This window comes from Chenopodium quinoa, unplaced genomic scaffold (genome assembly GCF_001683475.1).
Source record: "Chenopodium quinoa cultivar QQ74 unplaced genomic scaffold, ASM168347v1, whole genome shotgun sequence".
In the NCBI taxonomy this organism is placed as follows: Eukaryota; Viridiplantae; Streptophyta; class Magnoliopsida; order Caryophyllales; family Amaranthaceae; genus Chenopodium; species Chenopodium quinoa.
The window spans coordinates 3,159-10,828 of record NW_018742306.1 but is presented as its reverse complement, the minus strand read 5'-3'; the positions used below and the strand labels follow the sequence as shown (position 1 = coordinate 10,828).

General features: G+C 33.2%; 1 pseudogene; it reads right to left on the bottom strand.

Moving 5' to 3' along the window:
• Positions 1 to 2,744: 2,744 nt before the first annotated feature.
• LOC110686843 lies at positions 2,745 to 7,295 on the bottom strand (annotated as a pseudogene).
• Positions 7,296 to 7,670: the final 375 nt, after the last annotated feature.

Sequence of the window (7,670 nt, the reverse complement as noted above, 5' to 3'; positions counted from 1 at the left end):
ATGTAACGTGACTAATCCAATAACATATCACACAATAACATTGTTTTAAAAATCTTGATAAAAGAATCAAGTCAAAATCGAGATGTGACTAGACGACTAGTGAAGATAATGATATCCAAGTGTAACTAAAAAAATAGAGGGAGTATGAAAAGTTTTAGAGCAAATACAAGTTTAAATCTGACAATCAATAGAATTTTAGTTCAATTTCAGTACAAACTTTTTAGAATTCAACCTGGTCCATATATATAGTCCCACTGTGTCGGACTGGACCTTGTACAACGTTTTATTGTCTACTAATCTTTTTGTTTTATCTACTGGCTTTTTCATCATTTGTAAACAAACAAAAAAATAAAAAATAAAAAAACCATGAACATCTTTAGTTTTGTAAAAATGAAAATTGATTTTTTTTTTTTTTTTGTTATAAAGTTAATATTTATAAAATAATCACCATGAATCTGATAAGATTTCATATGATGATGTATTGCGGAGGATGTAATGATTTACTATCAAAGTTTCATTAAGGAATGCTCCGTTTGATGTAGTATTGAGATAAGAATGTATTGTGATATGATATTATGAGAAAAATATCATATAAGATATTATTGTGAAAAGATATACTTGTATGTTATATATTATGATAGATTTAGAAAGTTAATAATTAAGAATATTAGGGTTAAATTAAGAATTAGCCCGTCTTGTGTGCGGCCGGCAACACCGTGTGGCCACTTAAAGTAACCCCTATAACATTGATTAAGTAACCCCTATAATACCGACCGAGTAACTCCTATAACATTGACCGAATAACTCTATAACAATGACGAAGTAACCCCTTTAATACTGACCAAGTAACCCCCATTACACTAGTGAAGTAGCCCTTATAGTGGCTGGCCACATGGTGTGGTCCGCCACATATAAGAGTTTGTGCCGTCTTGTGTGCTGCCGGCCACACCGTGTGATCACTTAAATAACCCCTATAAGATTGACTAAGTAACCCCTGTAATATCAATCAAGTAACCCCTATAACATTAACCGAGTAACTCTATAACAATGATGAAGTAACCCCTTTAATTTAACATTGATCAAGTAACCCTTATTACACTAGCAAAGTATCCCCTATACTGGCTAGCCACATATAAGACTTTGTGTGGGCAAGTCTCGTATGTGGCCAGCCACACGATGTGGCCCCATTGTTTTATAAGAGTAATCTTCATTTATATATATAATTAACCTCATTTTTTCATAAGGGTAACCATGTCGTCTATAAAAGTAACCCAAATTCATTATATGAGTCAAAACAAGTAATTAAGAAATAAAAAGTAACTCATTTTTTTCTTTTAAGTAATTTACCTACGTTAAGGTACCCCGTTTGCTCATCATCGTAACTCCCCATTACTTAATTAATTGTCTTATATGTGATTATGTGAATTGGCCACGCAATGTGGCTAGCCACATATAAGACTTTGTGCATGTCATGTGATGGAATATGATAGAAGGGAAAGTACAATGGAAATAATATAGAGAGAACTTTTCTCTAATAATTTAACATGGTATCAAGAGCCTGGAGAATCTTGGGATGGAAAACACGAGAATTTCTATAAAAGGAGAGATTGAAAACAAAAATAACCTTAATCACGAGAGTTTGTCAGAGAGAAGAGGATGAAAAACACGAGAGTTCGTGTGAGAGAATGATAAAAACTTTAAACACAAGAGATTGTGTGGAGGAGAAGAAAAAATATAACGAGTTTGAAAAGAAAGACGTTCTCGTTATATTAATATATTTGATAAGCTCGGAAAGAATAACGTTCCCATCAAGGAAAAAAAAAACTTAAACACGATAGTTTGTGTTAGAGGAGTGATCAATTGTACGCATTATTCATTGATTGCGTATATGAGTGTGTGATTGTGAAGATTTTTTTTAAATTTATTTTATACGTTATTTTCATAATTAACGTATAATAGTGTGAGAATTACTATGAGGGTTCACAATTTAATTTTTTGTTCTTTTACGAGGAATTGATTTTTTTTTTGTGACCATCTTTATCACAGTGAAATTTGATGATTTTATGATCATATTTATTTTTGTGATTATTTGAAAGCGGATGATTAAATAGTTAAGATAATAAGGAATATTAGGGTTATATATTCATATTGTCTATATATATATATATATATATATATATATATATATATATATATTGTAATGTGGCTGAATATTATGAATGGAAAAATACAATGGAAAAATAAGAGAACTATTTTCCCCAATATTTAACAAGTAGTACTCAGTATGTGGAGAAACAAAGAAAATACATTTTATGAATGATAATTAGCCTTTCACAAAGTACCGTGTGGCCAGTCACTATAGCGGTTACTTCGCTAGTATAATGGGGGTTACTTAGTCAGTGTTAAAGGGGTTACTTCGTCATTGTTATAGAGTTATTCGGTCAATGTTATAGGGGTTACTCGATCGGTATTATAGGGGTTACTTAATCAATGTTATAGGGGTTATTTTAAGTGGTCTCATGGTGTGGCCGGTCGCACACAAGACAGGTTGTTATCCTTTTATTCACTACACTAGAGGCGTTGTTTTATTTTTTTTTTTTTATTTTTTTTTTTCAAGTAAAAAGAGGCGACTTTTTAAATGTATGGAAAATCTCATCTAAAAAAGTTCGAGAAAAATCTATACCAAATATACGAGTAAATATTAAATTCTCATCTTTGGTCAGGTATATCCAAACAATTGGAAATTTATGAAAAGTTTACTTCTATTAAAATTGTAAAAAACTACAGATAAGCTAATCCAGAAAATCAAAAGCACCTAAAATGAAAATGAAGGTAGATCAAACTAAGAATAGCACAAAAGCCTTCAAGCTGACCACCATTACAACTTCAAATATCTCTTAAACTAAAAATAGTTCTTAAAGGGGGTAAAAACAAACATGTTTTGAAAACAACAAACTTCCTTAATCATCTTCTTTGGATCCAAATCTTGAAACAACAGTCACCATTTGATTCACACGTTGCCGTTTCCCACTACTGTCGAGTCATGGAAGGTGGTTAAATCCAAGAGCATAGCTTTGATTTGGTCAGGGTGCAGATCCTGCCCATCCTTGCATTGCTGAAAAGGACAACAATGAAAGCCATCAGTGAGATATGCATCTCTGAAAGCGCAACAGATAAACGATCTCTGAAAGCGCAACAGATAAACGACGTATGCTACTACAACAATTATTGCTGACATGTTATCAATATCATCTTGTCGAATGACAATCTGATGCATGACTCAATTCATTACAGGTACTTATTACTGACATGGCATTGGCTTCTCTGTTTTTTGGTTGGGAAAGGGGGGTTTAGTTTAAACCAGTACACAATTCATGAGTCACAGATGCAAATGAATACAAGATAGAGAAAAGGGAAAGTTACCTCAGCGCGGAAAATGTCCATAGCAAAGCCATTGAAGCAGCTGATCACTGCTTGCTGGATGTCTAAACCAAGACCATCTAAGGTCTTCATGGTAGAGAGCAAGAGACCTGGTCTGCGGCCGCAGAACATGTGTATGTTGACAGCTCTTCCTTCCCTTAGCCTCACCTCAATCTACAAAATTAGAAAATTCAGAAGGTTGTACATAGATTTTCTGTTCCTCTCCTAGCATGAAACATGATGTATGCTAGTACAGAGAATTTCTTCTATTGTGAATTCAGAACATGAATTTGTAAATTAAAATTGTTGTTGTCATAGTTGGAGATTAGAATGAAGCATGATCTTTAAATTTGGCCTCTACACGCCGCAAAAACAGTACAGCAGACAAATTTTTGTGACATCTAAATGGCATTAAGATTACACTAAGTAGCTAGATAAAGGTTGGAAAACTTCTGAAACAAATTTTTAGGCTAATTCACAAAACAAACTATGATAATACAAGTTACTAAATTTAGGGAATACTTTCCATATATTGTTAGTGAAGAAAACAAGTACAGTAATTAAGGTTAATGAAGGAAAGTCATGAAAAAAGACCAAAAACTCACCCTTGCAGGCTGACCATTGGGACTTGGCAACGAGCTAGGACAGAGTTCTTCCTTGATTCGAGATGGCAAGTTAGGCAGTGTCGGTGTTAAAGGATGGAAATTTGTTGGCAGCGGCAATGAAGAGGGTGTCGATTCCAGTTCATTGTGGAGATCATTGATCTTTTGCAGCAGCTCCTTCAAATACTCAATAGCATCCCCAAGTATTGAAGCCCTATCCATCTGTAAATGAATTCAATACATCATTTGTTGGTAAGTTTTTATTCTTCTTTTGGTCAGTTCAAAAGTATAACAGCAAAATTTTGTTAACATCAGCAAGCAATATAGAAATCTGACTACATCTTCTCTTAACTTCAGCACTTATTCTAGTATTCTACTCCAAATTAAGCAAGAATCTTACATGTAGGGATACCAATTATAGTACTTTTTGCTCAAAACAGGCATGCATTTACATTGAGTTACATAAATGTCACAGCAGAAAATGTCTTTCTATCACTAAGAGTCTAAGAAGTACAACTCACACACACACACACACCACCAACCCCTGGTTCCATATTCCAAAAACACTTCCTACTAGGACAAAAAGCCAAATGTGCCCGCCTTTTTATATGCTGAATAAGAAATACCGGTTATGATGTATGAAACTTTTGGAATCCATGATAAAATCACGAGTCAATAGGTGTTAAAAAATACTAGTATATTCATTGATGCTTAATAGCTTCATTTTTAGCTTCCTATGCTCTTTGAGACTACATAAATTATTTTCCATAAAATCATATTGCTCAATACCAGAAATTCAATTTATCACTACTGTCCTCCTCACTCTAACAAAGATTATTTTACTAAAAGTAATAGTTACTCTTATAAGACAAGTACTGCTTAGTTTTCTTAAAGTACACCAGTACAGAAATGAATGAATGCAATCCCCATAACCTTGGTAAGCATTTATTACTCAAATTGTTTGAAATTTGAAACAATATTTATATGGGATGTTTGCAAATTATTTAATCTTTTTTATTCAAGGCTAACGGTTTATGTGAATAAAATGTGTACGTATCCCCATTAACAGTCTATTGTGAGCTAGACAACCTAATAATTAAAAGTTTGTTAAAGTGGCAATAAATTTTTACAAATAAACAATGCTCGATCTTACGTTACCAAGGCAAGCAAGATTAATGAACCAAAAAACGCGTAAATGCAAGCAACACCTAAGCTTAAACTCGAAGAAAACAACTAAGCAAGTACTACATGATTATTAACCAAATGGGTTTGTTATGATATAATCTAGTTCTAGTAAATTGAAGATCTACATAAGTAATTTTATCTTAATTTAGGAAATGAAATTACATACATACAAGATTGAAGAAGAGAAGTTGTAGATGTCTCTTCTAATGTAACTTAACTTTTAGGACAGTGGTCCACTTGTATAGACAATAAATAACAAGTCCACCAGATTCATGTGAGTTGATTTAATGCTTAACTTTCATATAGTATGCATTTACACCACCAAAGAGTAACGTTACATTGCAACCAATGATGTGATGTACCAAGAATATCAAACTTTTAAACTCTCAATTTCAACAACTAGAAAATAGATTGGATAAATTGAAATGTCAAGCATCAATGATAGTACTACTACTACTAGTCTACTGCCTAAACTCACGAGATATCATAATAGCACAAATCAACTTTGAATAATTCTAACATGTAACAATTGAATTCAAAAAAATCAACTAAATCACGAGTAATCGATAAAAAAGAACAAATTAAAGAAATTCTTCACCTTACTGATCTTGGGGACGACAGATCTTAGCATGTATAGCCTATCATTGAGCTTCTTACGACGACGCCTTTCGGCCATTAGGTTCTTAGCCGGTAGGCCCTTCTTTTTACCTTTGGAATCGCCCCCTGTTAATGTGCTAGTATTATTGGAATTAGTACCACCATTTTTACCCCCATCATCTCCACCAATCTTAAAATTGTTATTCTCGGTAAAATCATCAGAATCATAATTAAAAGCTGAGCCATCTAAACTAACACTATCTAAAACACCCAAATTCCCAAATTTCCTCTTCTTATCATTATTATTATCACCCCCAGAAATTTCCCCAGAATTCAACCCAGAATTTCCACCCAAATTACCAGAATCATCATTATTATTACTATTATTATTAGCAAACCCACTTTTTTCTAAGGGCTGCTCTTTTCTGAAAAAGAGTAGGTTGTGCACCAACAGGTGCAGAATTATCTAGAGGTTTTAACAACTTTGATGCTCTATTCATAAACATTGTATTCCCTAACCCTTCGTCAAACCCTCGAAATCGAGAACCTGAACCGGAACCTGAACCTGAACCTGAACCAACTCCAAATCCATCATTTTCTCCCAATTGAAAACTTGTAAAATGAGGATTAGACCCCAAATTTGGACTATCCATTTCATTTTGAGTACTAAATTCACTAAACCCAGTTAAAATCCACCACCAACAACACCTCTGTTCATCAAATCAGGAATTTGGTGATTATGATGATGATGCTGTTGTTGGGTGTCCTGAAAAAACCCATTACTTCCAAGATCAAACCCTTGAGTTAAAGGGTTGTTAAAAAAGGTGGGTTTTGAAGAAAACAAGTAAGAATTTGAGTTAAAAACAGAGGGTGAAGGTGAACAAGATGAAGATGAATCAATATGATTTAACAGCAAATTTTCAGAACCCTCATTTGGAGTTGAAAAAGTAATAGAATTTGGATTAGTGATAGTGTTATACCACTCATTCTCAACTTCAAGCATTGATTTGAAAGTTGCTAATGAAGCAACATCAACCCATCAACAAGTTCTTCTCTGTTGTCGCCTCGGCCGCCGCCATTGTTACCCCAACTGCAACAGCAACAGCAACAGCAGCAGCAGCATCAGCACAAGGATTTCTGTTCCATGTAACTGATGGATTTTCCTCATTTCTTTCATTCAACCAGCCAACAGAATTTGTTCTTGACAACATTTTTTTTTAATTTTTGAGAAATAAAAAGAAAGGATTTTAATTTTTTTTTTGAGAGAGATTGGAAGAGAATTGAGAGCGACAGGGCAGTTAAATAGAGCAGCAGCTAAGTAGAATGATGGTGTTGTTGCTGCTGCTTCGAACGTTACAGTAGTTTGTTGCATATAAGTGCTGATTTTGAGTGGCTTTTTTTGCCTTTTTTATTCGGGTATTTTATGGACTATAAAAACTGTAATCATTGATTGGTTTTGCCTTTTATGGTTATCAATTACGAGTATTTCATTTTTACCAAGGCATTGCAGTAACACGCTGTTTGTTATCTTCACATGAATTTATCTTATCTAAACTTATATAAAATCGTAATTTATTTAAATTTAATAGAATTAAGGGTCTATTTTAATTTACTGAATTGAGCTGAGCTGAATTGAATTGATCAACTGATTGGAATTGAACTGAATTATTTATGAGAGAAGAAAATTAAGAACTGAACATGCCCTAATTTGTATATAGATGATCCTAATCTTAGTGACTTTATTTATTTTTGCTAAACTTAAATTAATAATCCTTTTGGTATGTTACATTTATTGATTCATAATATAAATGCCCATCAACTTTAATTTAAAGCTAAATTGTTCATGAAAGGAAAGAAATTAATATC